The sequence below is a fragment of the Excalfactoria chinensis genome, chromosome 7 (genome assembly GCF_039878825.1).
Source record: "Excalfactoria chinensis isolate bCotChi1 chromosome 7, bCotChi1.hap2, whole genome shotgun sequence".
Taxonomy (NCBI): domain Eukaryota; kingdom Metazoa; phylum Chordata; class Aves; order Galliformes; family Phasianidae; genus Excalfactoria; species Excalfactoria chinensis.
Window position 1 is genome coordinate 29,600,055 of NC_092831.1, and position 18,050 is coordinate 29,618,104.

The following is an 18,050-nucleotide window of genomic DNA, read 5'->3' on the forward strand; positions in this document are numbered from 1 at the left end:
TTGTATCTTGCCATGCCTTAGTTGATATGTAAAACTTGCCTTTTGCTGTTTGTCTAGAAACACTTCATAGGGTCAAATCTTTTGGAGATGTGGGCATCTACCCAAACATATTTTATAACACATCTGGATAAGTCGGCTTATTTTAGCTTTTCTCTTAGCCTCACACAGCATGCAAGGATGAATGGTAGAGGGAGGGTTCTGCATTAGGTGTCTTGTCACTCACCTGGCAATGTGTTAGTCCTTCTTTTCTGTATGACAAAATATATAGCTACTAGGAAATCCAGTATTTGTATTTGGCTAAGTATTAGTTAAGGTGGAAGAACTGTGTTGTGAGTAATGGTGATTATATTGTTAGTTTTGTTATGGATGTGTAAATTCTGTTTGTGTCTGAGCTTTAATTTTTTTCAGACTGTGGAATTCTGTAAGTAGACTAAGACAACAGTAATGCTGCTAACTTGGTGGTTCAAGGCTCTACCTGTAGCCAGCTTCTCCTATCCTGGATGCCTTTGTTTGGGCCTTGGCTCTGGAGTGTATAACATTGCATTGGGAACTGTGCCAAGCAGAACCAAGCTCTTGCAAGAGCAGGGCAATTTGCATGCATTCGATTGTTTTGTGATGTACTGTAAAAGGCAACAAAATTGCTTTTCATTTTAGAACCTGTGTAATGTACTAAGCTGCAAGTCCTCCTTGCTGCATGTGGGATTTGTTCACTGCTTCTGAGAAGTTTATCTTCTGAGAAGTGATCTCCAGTGTGACCAGAGCAGACTGAGGCAAGTTAACAGTCTGCCTATTCCTCACTGGTGTGGTGTTTTATATTCCTTGAGGCATGTCTACTTTAACAAGTGAAGATAAACAGTGCTGTACTGTGGGAAAACAAATCTGCTTACACTCGGCTTATTCAGCTTTGTAATGAATTCAGGTTACTAGGCATTTGTATTAGGAAAGTTGGTTTGTTTTCCTGCAGATCTCCATCTGAAATGCAGAAAAGCATTTTCTACTGCTCTCCTACTTTTTCAAAATGAGGCTGCATTAATTTCTGAATACAACTGAGCAGTTATTTTATGCATTAGAGAATCATAGGAAAGAAAACAAAAAAGTGGAAGTTGATGATTATCTTTATTTTACTTTTTAGAACTTTATTGACATAGTGTCTATCACAGCAAGTAAGCATTGTAGATCTGCTGATCTTTTCATGGTAAATCACCGTGAATATCTTGGTGTAATCTTTTCAATTTCATCATGTCAGCCATCAGGCTGTTTGTTGTGTAGACTGACTTTCATGGCAAAGAAAGGTGTATTTCCTCAATGCTTCTACTCTATCAGTAGTCGTAAGTTCGTCATCTGTGTGCTCACATACCTGCACTTCACCAGAACTACTTACAAGTGCCTCAGGTTCATTTTACGGGTTGGTAAGAGATTACTGAAAGCTTATATTTAAAATAGCTGTTTCACACTGTGGAATTAGAATTAGTTGAATACTGATCTTTTTGGAGAACCGAAGGTGAGCCTCTTCTTATTACTTATTAATGGATCATTCCAGGCTGAATAGCATCATATTGTAGTCTGTTATCTTGTTGAAGAGATTTATGGGCTGGTAGCATTTCAGGCCATTGCAAATGCTGGTATGGCTCTGGCTTGCACTGGGGCTTGTGGCTGTAGTGGATTACTAGATCGAGAAAACATGGTGTTACTAAAGATTTTGTTTTTCCTTCAAAGCTTCTCTGTTCTAAATTCTATCATAATGGAGAACACAGCATGTTAATGCTTAACTGCCTCTCAGGGGACCTCTAACACTAGGTGCTGTTGCTGATGCTTGGATAGAGAAGGACTCTGATGCTTTAGGATCTGAATGCTCTTAAAAACAAAGGCAGGCATTTGAAATTCATTGTTTTCAGACAAATCTCTAGTGGAATTGGACTACAACAGAGTAATCACTTAGTTTTTCCCCCTTCTTTTGTCTCCCTCCCTGACAAAAGTTTTGGGATGCTTAGTGTGTTCCAATCCATCTTTTATGTATTTCACATGGTTATGAATGGGCAGAAGAGTGGCCTGCTGATTGTTAGTGACAGAGATACAGTAATAAGGTTTCTACTGAAAATCCTGTTTTCCTGCTCTTAAAAATTCATCCACTTAGCTCCGTCATCACACATAGAAGGCACTTTATTTTGGAATGCTTTTGTTGGTAAACAGCATAGCAATATTTCTTACTGTTGTTTACCATGCTCACGCAGTTCACTCCATCTTTTCTATTATTTATTATTCGTTTTTATGTTTGTACCACGTTCCATCTCATTCTCTTGTATTGGTATTTTTCATTTTAGCCCTTTTCAGGCTGATTCTTCACTAGATGGAATTGTTAACTTATAATTCATTGTGTTGCAGCAGAATTGGCGTGATGTTTAAAGTATATACAAGTGATATATACATCTCTTTTTTAAAAAAGAATCAAATTATATCAAGTGTTCCAGATTTGTGATGTTCACATCTCAATCAAATCATGTGTCCATTTTTTCCTTTGGGAATTTTCGGTGTGTTCTTTTAAAGAAACATTACTAACTTCATGTACTCGTAGAATTTACAGTTAATTTTTTCATGCATTTTTCCTTCAGAAAACTTTATGACTTTGAAATGATCAGCTATGTTTGGTTTGGTTCTTCTTTCTTATCAAGGAGAAGCTTATGGTGTCACTGGGACTTTTTCTGCTACAGCTTCTGTACTCCTCTTTGTTCAGCACTCTACTGGATGACCCTTTACTTAATGTGCCCAAGATCCAGACTTGTCTGATTTTCTTCTTCTTTTTTTTTTTTTAATTATGTTGTGTTTTGATAGCTTGCTTCCTATTAATAGCAACAAAAACTGATGGAGTTGGAAATCTTGTGTATTGTCCTGGCTATCTGTTATCCCCTTAAGAGCATCTAAATAGCAGCACCTAACAAGAGACTTTAAAGGTTATTATTACATGAAAGAATTTGAGGTTTGTTCTTTTACCAGTGAACTTCCCAGGGTCCTTTCATCATATGGTTTGTTGGTTTTTGTCAGGTAGCTCTTCTATATATTTCTTGTTTCTTCTATGTGCATGTTATTATCTATGCTTGGAGGGATTTTTTTCCTTGTTAATTGTTATCCTTTTTAATCAGGTGACCCATTAACTTTTAGTGTCAGGTGTTTTATTGGTCTGCTTGCTTCCCTTTATTCCTCTGTAAACTGATTTCTTGTTAACCTTGGAAATGCAGGATTCGGTCACTGATTTTTACAGTCACTTTTGCTTTTTGCTGCAGCTCTGTATCTCTTTAATATTCCTTTCTTCTTTCATTGAACCCATACACTTTTGTCTTTCTTGGTCTTCAATTACGGAAAGTAAGAGTATTTAATTGGTGCAAAAAAGAATTTGGTAGAGTATCAGCCACACTGGATTGTATTCTCTAGCTAAGGTTCTTGGAGAGTAAATAAGGAAAGTGTGGCTCAAACAGCACATTATATTCATGTCTGGCTCTTCTTGCTCTTTCTTTAATAGAAATGCTGATGATACATCATTGCAGGTCAGACTCTGCAGTTTTAACCAGGAATACAGTTTTGATCTCTACCATCTTTCATAAATATTCTTTTCCCATCACCACTGTTACTCTCTGCATTCTTTGATTTCTAAGCTGGTTTTTAAGGTCTGATGCAGAATGTAGATGATGAAATAAAACATACTAAAGCTTCTTGGGTTAAATATGATCTGATGCTATCATTTGTATCTCAAGAAAAGGCCAGTCCTGTTTGAAATTGTTTTCCCTTCATCTGCTGCATTGCAGTGATGTCATGTAAAGGTACACTTTTAACCTCCTGTGGTTTTTAATACTTAATGCATTTTACAAAGGAAGCCTTTCCTATTATTGTTCCTTTGTCCTCTGTGATGAGAAATGCAAATGTCCTGCAGAAAACCTACTGTGTGTTTTTCACTGGAACACATTGCTTATTGCAGTAGATGAGTAGGACTGTAAGGATACACATGTGGTAATATCACAAATTTCAGCAAGATGTCCTGGACATTAAAGATGAGTATCAGGTCATATATGCTTGTGATTTTATTTCCCTTTTTTATGCTGGAGGAGAAAACTATTGAAGTAAAGATAAGTCTGGGGTATGAAATTCAGTGTTTTTTGGGTTTTTTTGTATATGTGGTGTTTTTTTTTTTTTGTTGTTTTTGTTATTTTTTTTTCCCTCCACTGCACTAATCTTTAATCAGCTGTACTTTAAAATGATAGTATGAAACAATGAATGAAACAATCAGCTGTTCAGTGTCTTGGAGCTTTTCCAGTTTGAAAATACCCATTGAGTGTGGTGATAGCTGTGAAAGGAGAGTACTTAGAATGGTGCAGAGCTGTGGGCTGCACGTTTTAAGAGCGCGATACCTCTTTGTGATCTAAGAACGGTTTTCAAAGCATTCCTTGCCTATATGGCCTTAATGAGCAGATTAGATGTTTTGATGTGACAGACTTGGAAATTGGTGACAGGAAAAAGCACTGTTTTAAGATTATTGATCTATATCCATTTGGTTCATAGCTATTGATAAAACATGAGTTTAATTGCTGTTTCCAAATTCTAAGCTTAGTTTCCAGTCTGTACACTGACTATGTAGTTTTGATAAGTGCAGATTCTATGATGTACTGTTGATGTGTACTCGAGGGTTTTTGTCTTTTTTCTTTTTTTCCCCGTTTTGGGATTGCTTTTGTTTTCAGAAAACATCCTTGTCCCCACTGACATGGGATTGGTGCCTGTGTGGCTGACCAGGAATGCTTGCCAGGAACCATGTTACACTCGATCTAGTGCACCATGGCAGGCTTCTGCCCCAGTATTTGTTGTTTTCTGTGTGTGTTTGAGTTCAAAAAGGGGGCAACTAGCTCTTTAACTAGCTTAATTAAGAGTTGTACATATCTAGCTTGACTGTGGCTGGATCACTATTAAAAACATTTCAAGTAATTATTTTTGTTATTTTACAGCTTATTTAGAGTGTCTGTGCTTAATACATTGCAATATTTCAACTTGATGTTGACTTGGCAATTGATTACCTTGATTCTGGCTACTTTTAGAAATATTTGTTCTCTGTGACAAATTGTGTGTTTCAGTCACATCACTTGGATGAGCCCTAAGGAGCGAAGAACAATGAGAACTATTTTCTGAACAGTGTACGTGCTAATTCTGGTACTGACACCAAGTGGTTTGCTCAATTTGAAAGCCTCAAACATCCATAGGGAAAGGGTTGTTTTTGTAAATTCAGAATTTACCATTTCATTCTGTAACACCCAGAAATAGTTGTTTTTTCATGCAAAGCAGCAAATGAGTTATCTTCTGTAGTAGACAATAACAAACAAGCTTAGAGAATTCTTAGATGTTTTTGCTTTGTTACAAGAGCTGCTTCTGCTAAGTTGGACTGAAGCAGTTAGTTTGACAAAGGTGAGTGGCTGTGCATGATGTTGTATGCAAAACTGTTGATTGCAGTTTGAACTTCTGATTAACCACCTGAGACAAGCACTGAGTCAGCTGTGGGAGCACAGGTGAAGGTAATTCAGCTGTGCTACCGGAAGGGGTAGATTTGGCTCCACCTCTCTCAGATCTCATTTCAGAGCTGACTGCCACCTAGGCAGGGTCTCTTTCTCTAGAATTGGCTGTTGTGTGGAGTTTATGGAGAACATTCAACACCGGTGAGCGTTTTCTTTTTATGATGGGTTGTTTTTCTATTATGATAATATTTTATACCAAACATGCATTTCATCTGTTTACTTATTGACTGTGTAGTTGTGTAACTACATAGGTGTGCATCTTCTGGATGTTTTGATTTGCAAAGTAACTAAGCTAGTGTTGTTTTGTAGTAATCTTAAAAATAAATAAATAAATAAATAAATTAAAAAAAAATTCCTCTTGTATTCTTTATTTATTTGTAGACATAGACTTAAGACTTGAGCTGAAATTATTAGTTGTGAGTCTGTGCCAAAGCTTTTAATAGTTTATATGGCTCTTTGTCTCATGTGTCTATTTTTAGTAGTAGTTGCTGAACCCTTATGCTCACTGAGTAGTGTAACAGTGACCGCAGTGGCTTGCTTAGTCACCTTTGTTAGAGAAGGAGGAGAAAGTGAGAAACATGTTTAATTGCAATTTCTGCTCTTCTATTGAGAGTTTTATAAATTAAGATAATGTGTGCAAATGTGTGTTTATGGGTATGAATATTCTTGTTGATCCAGCATATGCAAGAGTGCAGACACATCTGAGCACGTCACCTTCTGATTTGAGCTAACCATATGGCAGATGGCTCAGTTCCAAAAATAGGGGGTTGGTGTCTCTAGAGTTATTTTACCATGCTTTAAGTCACTCAGAGGAGGATTCACAGGAGGCTAAATTCTTGATATCAGTACAGAGTTCCAGAGATTGCACAGGTCAGCTGGGTTTCAGTTATGACATCCATCACCAGTGGGATGCTGGAAGGCAACTTCTGGATATCTCTTTCCTGTCAGTAGTGTAAGTGTTTATTGCTGCTGCTCTGCTTCATCTTTGTAATTTTCTTACCGTAATGTCTGGCTGTCTCTATACCTCATTGTTAGCTCTTGAGTACTCAGAATCTCTCTGTGAATTCCTGACAGGTACATCTGTTGTGTTAGGTTTTCTAACATACGTGCTTTAAGTTATTCGAAGTAACATATGTTGAGAAGAGGCCGCTAGGTTTGTTTTCTCATTTGCCAGGAGGCTGTGATTTTAAGAAGGAAAGCTTTTGTACATAAGGCTAAGGAGTGCTGTGACTTAATGAAGGAGGTTGTCTAAGTAATACAGATGCTTGCTGTAGACTCCTGCATAAGTAGTAACTTGGAGATTTGATGTGGCTTCTCTATGGGGTGGTATTCTTACTTGCTGATTGGTTACTATGCATGGTCTGCATATATATGGAAGTAAACACACTCCTGACTGCTTAAATAATTTGGTGAAGGTGAATAAATTAAATTAGTTGTTTGTGCCAGATGAGCAGGAAATGTTGGCAGTCATAGAAATTTTGGGGGGGGAATAAGGCAACAGGTGTGAGGGAGCTTTAAAGAGTATATGGGCACGTCTCAACTAGCTGGTTTGTGATTTACAGGCCCAATGCCATACTATTTTTAAGATCAAATTATGTATTTAAGAACTCATTCAGAACACAAACATATCCTTAAAATATCTGCAAATGATCAAGAGGAAGATTTAGCTTTTCTTACTATATGGTGTTTGTTATCAATGTAAATGATTGACGAAAAATTGATACTAAAATGCCACTTGTCTACTTTGTGCACTGGTCTCTTGATGTTGGTTGCCTTTTTTAAGCTCTTGACAAAATTGGGAGAGAGTGTAAAAACATTTGTTCTGGTGTAACTTTAGGGTTAACTTCTAATCTACAGTAGAGGTAAGAGTGACTGGAGTGGTTAAGCAAGAGCTGCTGTATCTGTTGCTGATGGAGGAGTAACAAAGAGTTAGAGCATTAGTTGTCTTTTATATTATAGCTTCATAAAGGAGCTCTCTTTATCACTTCATTTGCAGCTTTCAAAAACTGCATTTTCATTGACATGTGTGAGTGGGTCTTGTGTTTGATTATACCCTTGTCATCCTGCAGTCATCCTGGAGTGAATCATAGCTAATCTACAAAACTTAGAGTAGGTAATACTGTTAGTAACAAGTTTGCTGTATTAGCATTTGAGTATATATCATAAATGGAGATTATTGAATACAATTTCTGAGGTTTCCCTAGCCACTTTCTACCATAGAATCTTAATTAAAATTGCTTTTTCAACTGTTATCTTAACATTTAGCAGTGTGTTACTCAAACTACGAACAAGAAAGAAAGCAAAATTGTTTAAAGTATTTGAGTAGATTTGGTCCTTGTAAAATTTTAAGTTGTCTGGTAAGTTGCACTGAAGTCCTGCTGGGTAGCACCTGACATTTCTTATCAGCCTTTCATTAGGGCTATGCTGTGTTGGAGTTCATTTGTATAAGCTAACATTACCTTCAGGTTTGTGTATAGAATTATTGCAGAGTAAATTGGGTATGACAGCTGGAGGTTACTTGTTTGCCTTTGCTTTATGTACTGAAGGGTAGAAGGTGGGCGTGTGGTCAGAAAAGGGATAGAATGTAACTTAGATTAAGGCAAGGGACTGGAGGTGGACAGAAATAAGTACTTGGACTGGAAGTTGGTACTGGATCACGTGGCAAATTTGAGATGAACAGAACAGTTCCACCCTAAAGGTATATCTGATCAGATGACATGTGAGGGGCTGGTATTCATGGTGAAATTTGGACATGGGGAGGAATAGATGGAAACTGTGATTAGACATGACATACAAAAGGATCAAGGAGCCGTTGGTCTCTTTTCGCAGTGAGGATTAACTGGGTATCAGGAGCATTGTGAGGCAAGAGGAGCAAGTAGTTTGTACATTAAGTTTGTAGAACAAGCATGAATTATACTGGAAGAGATGTGGGAATATAGAGTTGGTCTTGTGTGTGATGGGAAGACAGAGCTTTTGTTCTTGAAGTTACTCCCTTCTGAAGAGGCTGAGATGGTACTTCATCCATCAAATGTGGCTATTCTCCCTTTTTCTGACACTTGATGCTAGTCAAGTTGCTGTAGTAAGCTCTTGGTTAATGTTAAGAATACTTGAGCTCTTGGCTCTGATTTGCTTAAGTGCTGACACTTGTATCGTACCTGAAATCCTAGGCAGTTTCCTTTCAACGTGAAGTACCTTGCAGTTTGTGAGTAACATCTCAGGGCTCAGACGCACATTTCCTTGGCGGAGTTTCAGTATTTCCTGCCAGTTTACTGCAGTTGCAGCACCATGTGTAATGTTTGAGTGTTCTCTATGGGTACCATACCAGTCAGGTAGTCCTTTTCAATTCACTACTTAATTTACCAACTTTGGTTGTAAGTGTCTTAATTTGGGACCTCTTACTCTTCTGTCTGTTAAATACTGAATTGACACAGTGACTAAATGCAAAATGAGGACAGAAGCTGTTATTTGAAATACATTGCAGTTTGTGTAACAATGGGCTGTTTTAGTGGAAGATGCCCCAGTGCTTTCTTGTGGGTGCGTTGTCTGTGTATTGCTATCAAGAACATTTCAATTAAAATGGTAGTTATACTTAAAGTGAGTTCTTTGTTATTTCTCTGTTGTTCAGTCCCTATGTAGTTATCTGGTGTTTAACATCTTTTCTTTTCCCATTACCAGTAGTGGTAAATACTGCATATGTCAGAAATGTTCAGAGATGATTCTTGAAGAAATGCAACATAAATTCCCATTTATAAACTACTGCTGTTAATACACCTGAGGGATATGATGGTCTTAGTGTTGCTATGGTAAACCTAGGACTGTTTGTTTTGTTTGTTTGTTTATTTTTGGCCTTTTGGTTCATTTTTAGTAGTTATGAACAATATTTTAGTAGTAATAAACAATATTTTTTTGTATTTATTTTTGTTCAATGATTGGTTTCTGAATCATCTTCTTCTTGTCTGATTTTTGTGACTAAATCGCTTATTGGAAAAATGTAATTGAACTCAATTCTCAGAGGAAAACCTGTGATATTCCATTTGATCCTCCAATTTGTGTTATTATGTGTTCTATAGAACTGTTATTTTACGAGGCAGGGCAATAGGGCTTATATGTTTTACTTAGAGAGGTGGAGAGAAGGTGGGGGGGTGGGAGGGGGAAGGAAAAGGATTGGCAGCTGATTCAAGTTTACTGTCCAGTATGCAGTTTTGCAAGACTGTGGGATATGGTTGTATCTGATTGTATTTAAGATGAATTATGCTGATTAAGGATGCAATATTCTGCATGTGGCTCAGTATTAGCAGCTCTGTGGGTTAGTGGTTAAGGTGGTAGATGGTATCTGCTTTACTAATGTTTACATTGATGTTGATGATGAGTGTTAGAAAGATATGAAGTGCAGTGTATAGCAGCATTATTTAATCCTGACCCTTTATTTAGTCCTGACCCATACCAGTATTACCATTTCTTCCTTCAAAGAAATAGAAAGTGACTGAAATGATTGGTATTTGGTATTTTAATCCCTCTATCTGTTTCAAAGTAACTTGAAGTGCTTAAGTGCTACCTTGCTGGTAGAGTTTAGGTTGTTTAGGAGGCTGTTTCTGATGGTCAGTGATTCTGGTAGATATCAAAAGCTGAGCGGCTGTAAACAAGTGATTGCTTCACTGTCATCTCTATTTTTGTGCTTTGAGTAACGGAAGCTTCAAAACAAAGATCAACTGTTCTTTTGTCTCTTCACTGTTTACATTTCAACTGGCAATGATCTTATGATATTGTTTTTAACTTTGTGTATGCAACATACATGTTCGTGTTTTAGAATACATTAAGCTGAAGTAAGCATGGAAATAAAATGGTACTTATGCTTAAGCACTGTTTGCGTCTTTTGTTTTCAAAATGTTTAGGCATGTGGTTTTCTTGACTGAATGCATGACTAAAATGAGATGTACAGTCTCTTTGTCTGTCCTGAAAACACAGGCAGATCTGTGGTAGAAGGCAGCTTGAAATGTCATGTAGTTGTCCTGAGAATTCATTCCCTGGTCAGTGTCAATAATAATCGGTGAAGAAGTGCTTCAATTATGAGTGATCTATGGTTTTAAGTTATTTCAAAGCGCAAACTTTGAATTAAGCTGTGATTAAACACCCCAGTGTTGAACTTTTACCATATGGTTTGCCTAAATGTACTACTTAAGTCATTTGCAGGTCACCTCCAATCAGCGCAGTAATTGCAGGTTGATCTGTTTAAGTTACAGATACACAATGGAGCATTTTTTCCAGCCTCTACAGTTTCTGAAAACTGCTTCTAATTTGTATGCATTTTTAAGAAATGCTAAGAATGCATGCTTAATGTGAGTAAAGACAAAAGAATTCATCAACTGTTTCTGGTTGTATTCATCCTGTAGCTGAGACATGATTAGCAAAGAATTAATTGCCAACATTATGCCTTTGTCTGATTTATGTTGGCTGGATCCCAGAAATACTTTTTTTTTTTTCTTTTCCTGGTGTTGGAAAAGATGAAGGACTTCTCCTTTATGTTCTCTTCAAGTGGCAGAGTGCACAAGCCTGACTTCAGGGTGTAAACCCACAGGGCTGTGAATGCTGAGCTTGTTTGTATGAAGTTGACAATGAAATATAGTATTATCTGAATTCCTCAGCTGAAAGGAGTGGTTAGCATATTTCTTTTTTTTCTTGCATGTACTTGACTTCAGTTACAAGAGATCTTGATATTGGATTTTTTTGTTTGTTTGTTGTTTGTTTTTTTTAATTACCCTAATGTGTTATTTCAGTGATTTGTGTTAACAGCTCTTAAGAGCCCATTAAGCTCTTTGGAGAGCTGCAGTGGACTGTGCCTCAGGGAGTGTGTACCTCTCTAGTATTTTTACATGCATTCCTCCCTAGGAAATTAATTGGTTCTTGGCACTGCTGCACTTTTCATTTGTAGGTTTAAATGGAAGGATCAACTGTACTACAAATCACTTTGTTGATCTGACCAAATATTTGGCAAGATAAATCTGCTGTTCAAGGATTGGTATTGTATGCAATCATGAGATGAAGGTTTTGAGGCCATTTCCTTGAGTCAAACACTTTATAACTCATGCTTGTGTTTTCTAGATTTTCCGACAGATACCTTTAAGGTGAGACTGGAGGTAAGTGGTAAGAGATTAAATTCAGAAAAGCTCTGTTCTTAACTACTATAGAGTTCACAGAATATCTACACCCAATGATACTGGTGTGCTTGTTAACTCAAAGAGGTAATCAGTTAGGTTGTTTACCATGTAGGGACAGAGTGAGTTTGTGTTAAGCATCTGCTTTTTTGTTCCTGGGTCAGAAATGAGGCAGAACATTTTGTTGTGTGTTGCTCAGGAGGATTTCTGCAAACACCCAGCAGTGCTTCCAGATTTTCTTCTCTAGAATCTCTATTTCCTGCTCAGTGTGGCTGTTGACTTTGTGACAGTAGAAGCTGCAATTACACAGATGTAGGAAGAATGTGTGTTTTAAGATTTTAATACTTAGTAACACAGTGGTTTCAGCAACCCTGGAAGTGTTTATGATCATCTTCAAAAATTTGTATTGTGTTATCTAGTGGCAAAAAAACCAACACAAGTTGAGTATTGAACTGTGTGCTGTCCCTAAGAAATATGATGCAACAGGAGAATGCTGGTGAGCAGGGAAGGATTAGTTTTTGTGAGTCTGCACAGGATTAGGTGTGTATGGATGACTTGTTCATAATCACTAGAGGGCATGTGGAGTTCATAGCTTGTTGATTGCTTTGGTACCACTTGTAGCCTTTGAGTAGAAATGTGATTCTTTTTATATTGTGTTGTGGTTGATCAGAGTAGTGATACTGTAGTGAAGGCTGTTGCTGTTTGTGATCCATGTCTTTTGCCATCTGAACGCTTTTCTTGGTCACTTTAGAACTGTAATGGCAATAATTAGGAAAAAAACAAAATCAATCCTTGTCCTAGGCTGATGTGTGTGAGACCTTAGGCTTGTGTCAACTTTTGTTACTCATTTATAATTGTGTTCTCTTTTCTTCTTGAGCTTTCTTCCTTGCTTTCACATACAGCTTATTTTATCTGTTGCTTTACTTTTATTTCACAGCTTCTCCTTACCAGGTTAGATCACATAATGAGCAGTTACAGTTGTCAGGGTATTACATAATGTTAAATCTTTTTATTCAGAATGACATTGTCATTACTGCTTGGATGGAGAACAGAAATCTGACTGGTTTGCTATGATGATTTCCTGTGAAGGTGAAGTGCTCTGAATTTCTGTTGTGCTTGTTCAGCTTGTCTCATATCCATTGTTATTTGCATACTTCCTGGAGGTGCCAGTATAATGGCCTAGTCAGATAGGTTTTGAAAGTGCAAGGTGTCTGTTTTTGAGGGATGTTGTGTGAGTTTTCTTAGTGATTTAGTTTTCAGGCTGTGATATGGGGGTGGATGGGGGAATCCGTTTTAGAGCATGTGAAGCACTTCGCGTGCTAAAGATGTTTAAAAAGTAAGTATGGACTTGTTCTTGGTGAGCCTGCAGCAAGAGTTAACCTTTAAACAAACAGCAAAATGTGTGTATTTTATCATTTTACTTGCTCACAAATGTCACTTAATTGTTCAAGACCAAATGTGTTTTAATTTTTACATGTTATGTAATAAGATTATGGCTGCATTTCAGTTATGAGGTCTATGATTAAATCAAGAAGTGGGAGGATACGTTCAAGCTCTGTATCATGACCAGCAGTGTTGTGGTATGGGTATTGGGATGGGCTGTGTTGCCTTAGTCCAGCTTTCACTTAAGTCAAGTATGCAGTGCTGGTATTTCTTCTTTGAAATATTTCTGTGAAAGAAAGCAAGTTCATGAGCTCTGGCCTTTAAACATAGTGGAAATCTTGTAACAATATGAGCTGACTCGCTGTGTGGTGTTTCATTTTGTATTTTTAATGAAAAGGTATCTGAAACTACCAGAAGTGGTATTTCAAGGCAACATTCAGCGCATCTCCAGCCTTCACTGTGGCTTCCTGAGCATCAAACTGACTTGATCTGTAGCACAAACTGGAACAACAGAATCAAAGAAGCACCCAGAAATCTGAGTTATACAGAATTAGAAGTGTATTGAAAGTCTTCTGAATGTCAGATCAGGCTCCTAAAGTTACTTTTCAGCTGTAATTGTTAGTGACAGAGAAATATAAATGGGCCTGTTTCTGCTTGCTCTTTTCACATGAGGCGGTCAGTTGGTCTGTGTATTAAAGAATTTGTATTAACTTCACTGATCTGCCTATTCTTTTTTCTGACTAAGGATAAAACCCTAAATGTCAGTACTGGCACTGTAGAAATTTCTAGGTTCATTCAGTTACAGTGTTCACTTTTCCACTGAGTGTTTATTGGGAAAGAAATGTGGGAATGAATAGAAAACCTTTGTTTATATCTATTTTCCTTGATTACGCTCACTGGCTTGCCAAATATCTAATGAAAAACTGCATTGTCACTTACTTAGTCATTGAATGAAGCTTTCTCTGCCAGCATAATCTTATGGTTCTGTTGTCCTAAACTAACAGGATAAAAATGGCATTCATCTGATGCGTTGTTATGGCCATTGTGAACTCTACCTATATGTTTAGTGCACGAGTTTAAATGCTTCACTTCTTTCATTTTACTGTCAGTATTTATTTACACAGGGGTACTAGAGGCTTACTATGTTGAAATAAGACAGGTTGACGTTTAAGAGTATAAGGAATTACATTTTTATATGCATATATATCTACGTATGCTTTAAAAACTGATAGTAGTGGTGGTCTAGATCGAATGTAAAAACAGTGAACTATGTATGAAAAGTAAAAGGAAATAAAGCTCCTGACCTGTAGCAGAGGCAAATGTTTTTACCACAAGACAATTCTTCTGCACATCAGATGTCTTTTTACGTATGTTACATTCATCCTTTGGGGTTACTTAGTTCTTTGTAGCATGCTTATGGGCCAGGTGATAGTGATCTGATAAATGTAATGCATCCCATCATCTCTTGGTTTCCTAATGTACAGATCTCTTGAGTAGGGAATATTCTTTGCTACAATGACAGCGTGAGTGTTACTGTACCTGTGTCTGGACCTTAAATATTCTTCTAAATTGTTTTTGTATATGATGCCTGTAGAGTTAGATTATAGTTTAGTGCCTGCAGAAGAAAAAAGTATCTTTCCTATCTACTGTGCTGAAATCATTATCGAACATCCACGATTAGCATAATAAAATCCTGAGTAAATGCAGAGAGAGCCAGGCTGACTTAGCCTCTAATTTGCTGCTGCTGCTATATCTCTGTGGTGGATGGATTCAGTGAGCAGATCTGTTAAGTAACTGAGGCTTAAATGGTTAATTAATAAATTTTTGGTTTCAGTTTCTTTCATGGGGGTGGGTGAAGAACCTTTGCAACTAAGGTAGCCGTTAGTTTGAAGTAGCAGGTTAGCTCTTCTAAGAGTAAAATTTAATTATTTGGGAGCAATTTAGCTAAAATAGTCTGCTGAGTTGGAGGGATGAAGGGTTGTCAAGACAGTTTTGTGCCAAAATCTTGTAGTTAATACTCTCTGCTTTTGGATTTCAGTGAAAGAAACATAGCTTTCATTTTGTCTTTTGACATCCGTGCAAAGCCAGCAGGCTCTCTGGCTGTCACTGCAACTGCTTGGTTGTGTGCTTGGCACCTGGGGTGGGTATTCCCTGCCGGAGGGAGCTGGGAATTGGAATGCCTGCGGGCTGATGGGGCGAGTTCCAGCTGACAGCAAGTTCTGTGCCTGACTGCCCTACTGCAGGACAAAATGCTTTACAATGCTTTCTGTTGAGGATATAGAGGATTTTAAGGTAGTCATCCTCCCCCATCTTCCTACTCCCTGTGGAAACCTGTGTTGCTGTGATTGCTTTATATTTTGGCACGTGAAATGTACTGCATCAGATCTTCAATGCATGTGTTAGTTTTTAAACCATGTTGCTATGTTGAGCTCCAAAGAATCTCTTGGTTGTATAGGATTTAAGTGTTTTCTGCTAGGACAGTAGGTTTGTATTTGACAGTTTCAGTAAAAACTAATTTTCAGTTTCAGTCCGATAAGTCTGTGAAATTATGTTTGGGCTTTAATTCTTTATATTCTTTAAAAGGAGGTAGGCAAATTGACTTTCTTGGGTTTCCAGTGTTAGGCCATTTTAGTAGTTTATTTTAATTATAGTGTCTTAAATTTTTTCTTGCTGTATTTCTGAGCAGATTAGCCGTGTGTCAGTCAGCCAGCTGGATTGTGACACAATAGTCAGTGAAGGGACCAAAGAGATGTAGTCATCTGTAACTTATTATTAAAGCCTCTGCATTCTGGTGACCACAAGAATGAAGCTGGAATGTAGAATGAATACGAAAGAGCTGAGCTCAGCTGGCCCTGCTCTTCCTCTCAAATTTACTGTGCTGTTTTTCTACATGGAACACAAACACACAGGGCAGTGCTTTAAGTTACCTTTCTCCATAGCCTCTTACGTACCTGGTTGGAAAAAGCAAAAAAGGCTTTTCTGTCTGCATTTCTTCTATCTTCTGGGCTGTATTTGAGCTAGGATTTGATAATCCTGCAGCTTTTTTCTGTTTTTTGCTTTTCCCTTGGGGGAAAGAGGCTGAGATCCTTGGGATCTATCCAGATTTTCATGCCTGTTGATTATGTTGTGGAACCTGGCTGCGATGCTGCTTTATTTCATAGCATCCGTCTTACAGCAGCACGTACAGGTTTTGCAGTATTAGCCAGCAAATATGTAACCTGGAAGATTTGCTTTTCAGTGCAGTTGTGAGTAGGCAGTAGTTACATTTGTAGGTTTTTCTTTTTTGTCTGTAAATAAATTCACTGTGCAATTGGTTTGTTTCAGTCTGAATGAAAAAGCAGATGTTATGCTTTGAAAAGGGAATTTATTTATAAGCCTGTAGTACAAATATGTGTTGGGAGGGACGTCTTTTCTGGAAGAAAGGCAGCCCCCTGGCCTGCTGGGTAGGAAGCAGCTCTGGGGCAGCACGGACCAGGGACGAGTGTGCGGGTATTTTTAGAAGTGCTTCCAAAGGGTAGCCTCCTGTGTGTCAGTTTGTTTACGGTCCCATTATGCAGAACACAGTGTATTTCCAGCTGGCTTCATGGTTTAAGTTCCCAGTCTGCTGTTATCTGCTCCCTCTGAGCCACTGACTGGCGCAGCAAGAGGGATGCAGGGAGATAATGTAGCTGGTTTTTTTCACTTCCATTTCCTTCTATATGGCATCAAATGGCGATTGCTTTTCATTCTGCACAGCAAAAAGAGCAAGAGACAGAGTTAGGGTTTGCTTTTCCCTGAGGTGGTGTGGGTGGGACTGCTGGAACAGCGCCAGAAGAATTTGGCCTTGTAGCAGACTGTAAAGGGAATAATCTGTCTCTCCTGATGATGGATGGCACTTAGAAGGCAGCTGAGCCTGAAAGCCATTTTTCGTGCTGAGCTGAGATGTGTGGGTCAGCCATTGAGCAAATGCAAGCCTTTAAGTGCTAGCTAATAGCTTGGCAGGTTGAGCCTGACAAGCAGCAGGAGTTCCAAGTGTAGGGCCTGGGCATGTTTAAGTTTTATTTCCTTTCTTTTTTTTCTTGGTGGGTGTAACTTGTAGTCATTTTGAATTGCATTATAATTTGCTTCTAAGTTTAGAAGCAACTTAAAGAAGTGTCAGCTAATAAGGAAATCTGTTTTATTTCCTAAATGTAAAAAAATGATACAATGCAAAGAGGATAATTCTGTGTAACTGCTCATAAAAATAGAGAGATAAAAAAATACGTATTACTGCACCTCAGCAGGTGTTTTAAAATATAGGCCCCCCTTTTTCCTAAGGTCATCTTCAGCAGATTTGACAGCTAACTGAGGCACAGCATCCTTTAAAGAGCTGGCCATGGAATACTGACTGAGACTTGAAATCCCGTAATGGTGGAAAGCTACATCCTTACAGGGTAACTACCGCTGTAGTAGATGTTTCCAGCCTGATTGGACAGGCAATGCTCTTAGCTCCTGAAAAGAAGGTTTATAAGATAGTGTTCTTTAACAGCTTCACAGTGAATATGTTAAGTGTGTCTGAAACTGTTATCACGTGTTTTTATCTATTTGCTTTATTTTTACTTGTTCATAACAAAGCTGAAATTTGGTTTTATGGAAAAAAAAAAAAAAATTGACCATATATGATTGCAAGTTATTCCTCTTTATTGATACAGAAATTTAAATATGCAATATATTAAATAATTGTCTATAAATAGACATATGTTTGTATCCTGATGAAAATACGCTGTATGGAGTTTTCATAAGATTGTTTCAGATTGTCAATTCACCTTAATAAAGCAGTTAGGGTAAGTAGGAAAATAAATTGTGATTTCCTTGGCAGTTATGAAGATCATTGTGTTATTGTAGAATGAATTTGTATTACAGCTTTAATTGAATAAAACAACAGCATATGCTAGCTACTAGTTAGCACATATGTTTAGTATGTGCTATGAATCTGTTTCAAACTGATCAG

General features: G+C 37.7%; 1 protein-coding gene across 11 annotated transcripts in view; it reads left to right on the forward strand.

Moving 5' to 3' along the window:
- Positions 1 to 18,050, forward strand: part of GULP1 (GULP PTB domain containing engulfment adaptor 1) — a 139,203-nt gene that overhangs the window by 11,058 nt on the left and 110,095 nt on the right. Inside the window, exon 1 of one of the 11 annotated variants that reach the window (XM_072342168.1) lies at positions 11,651 to 11,668. The exons of the other annotated variants lie outside the window; for them this stretch is intronic. The gene's annotated coding sequence lies outside the window, so the exon portion shown is untranslated. Of the gene's footprint in view, positions 1 to 11,650; positions 11,669 to 18,050 lie in introns of those variants that run through there. 11 annotated transcript variants of the gene reach the window in all.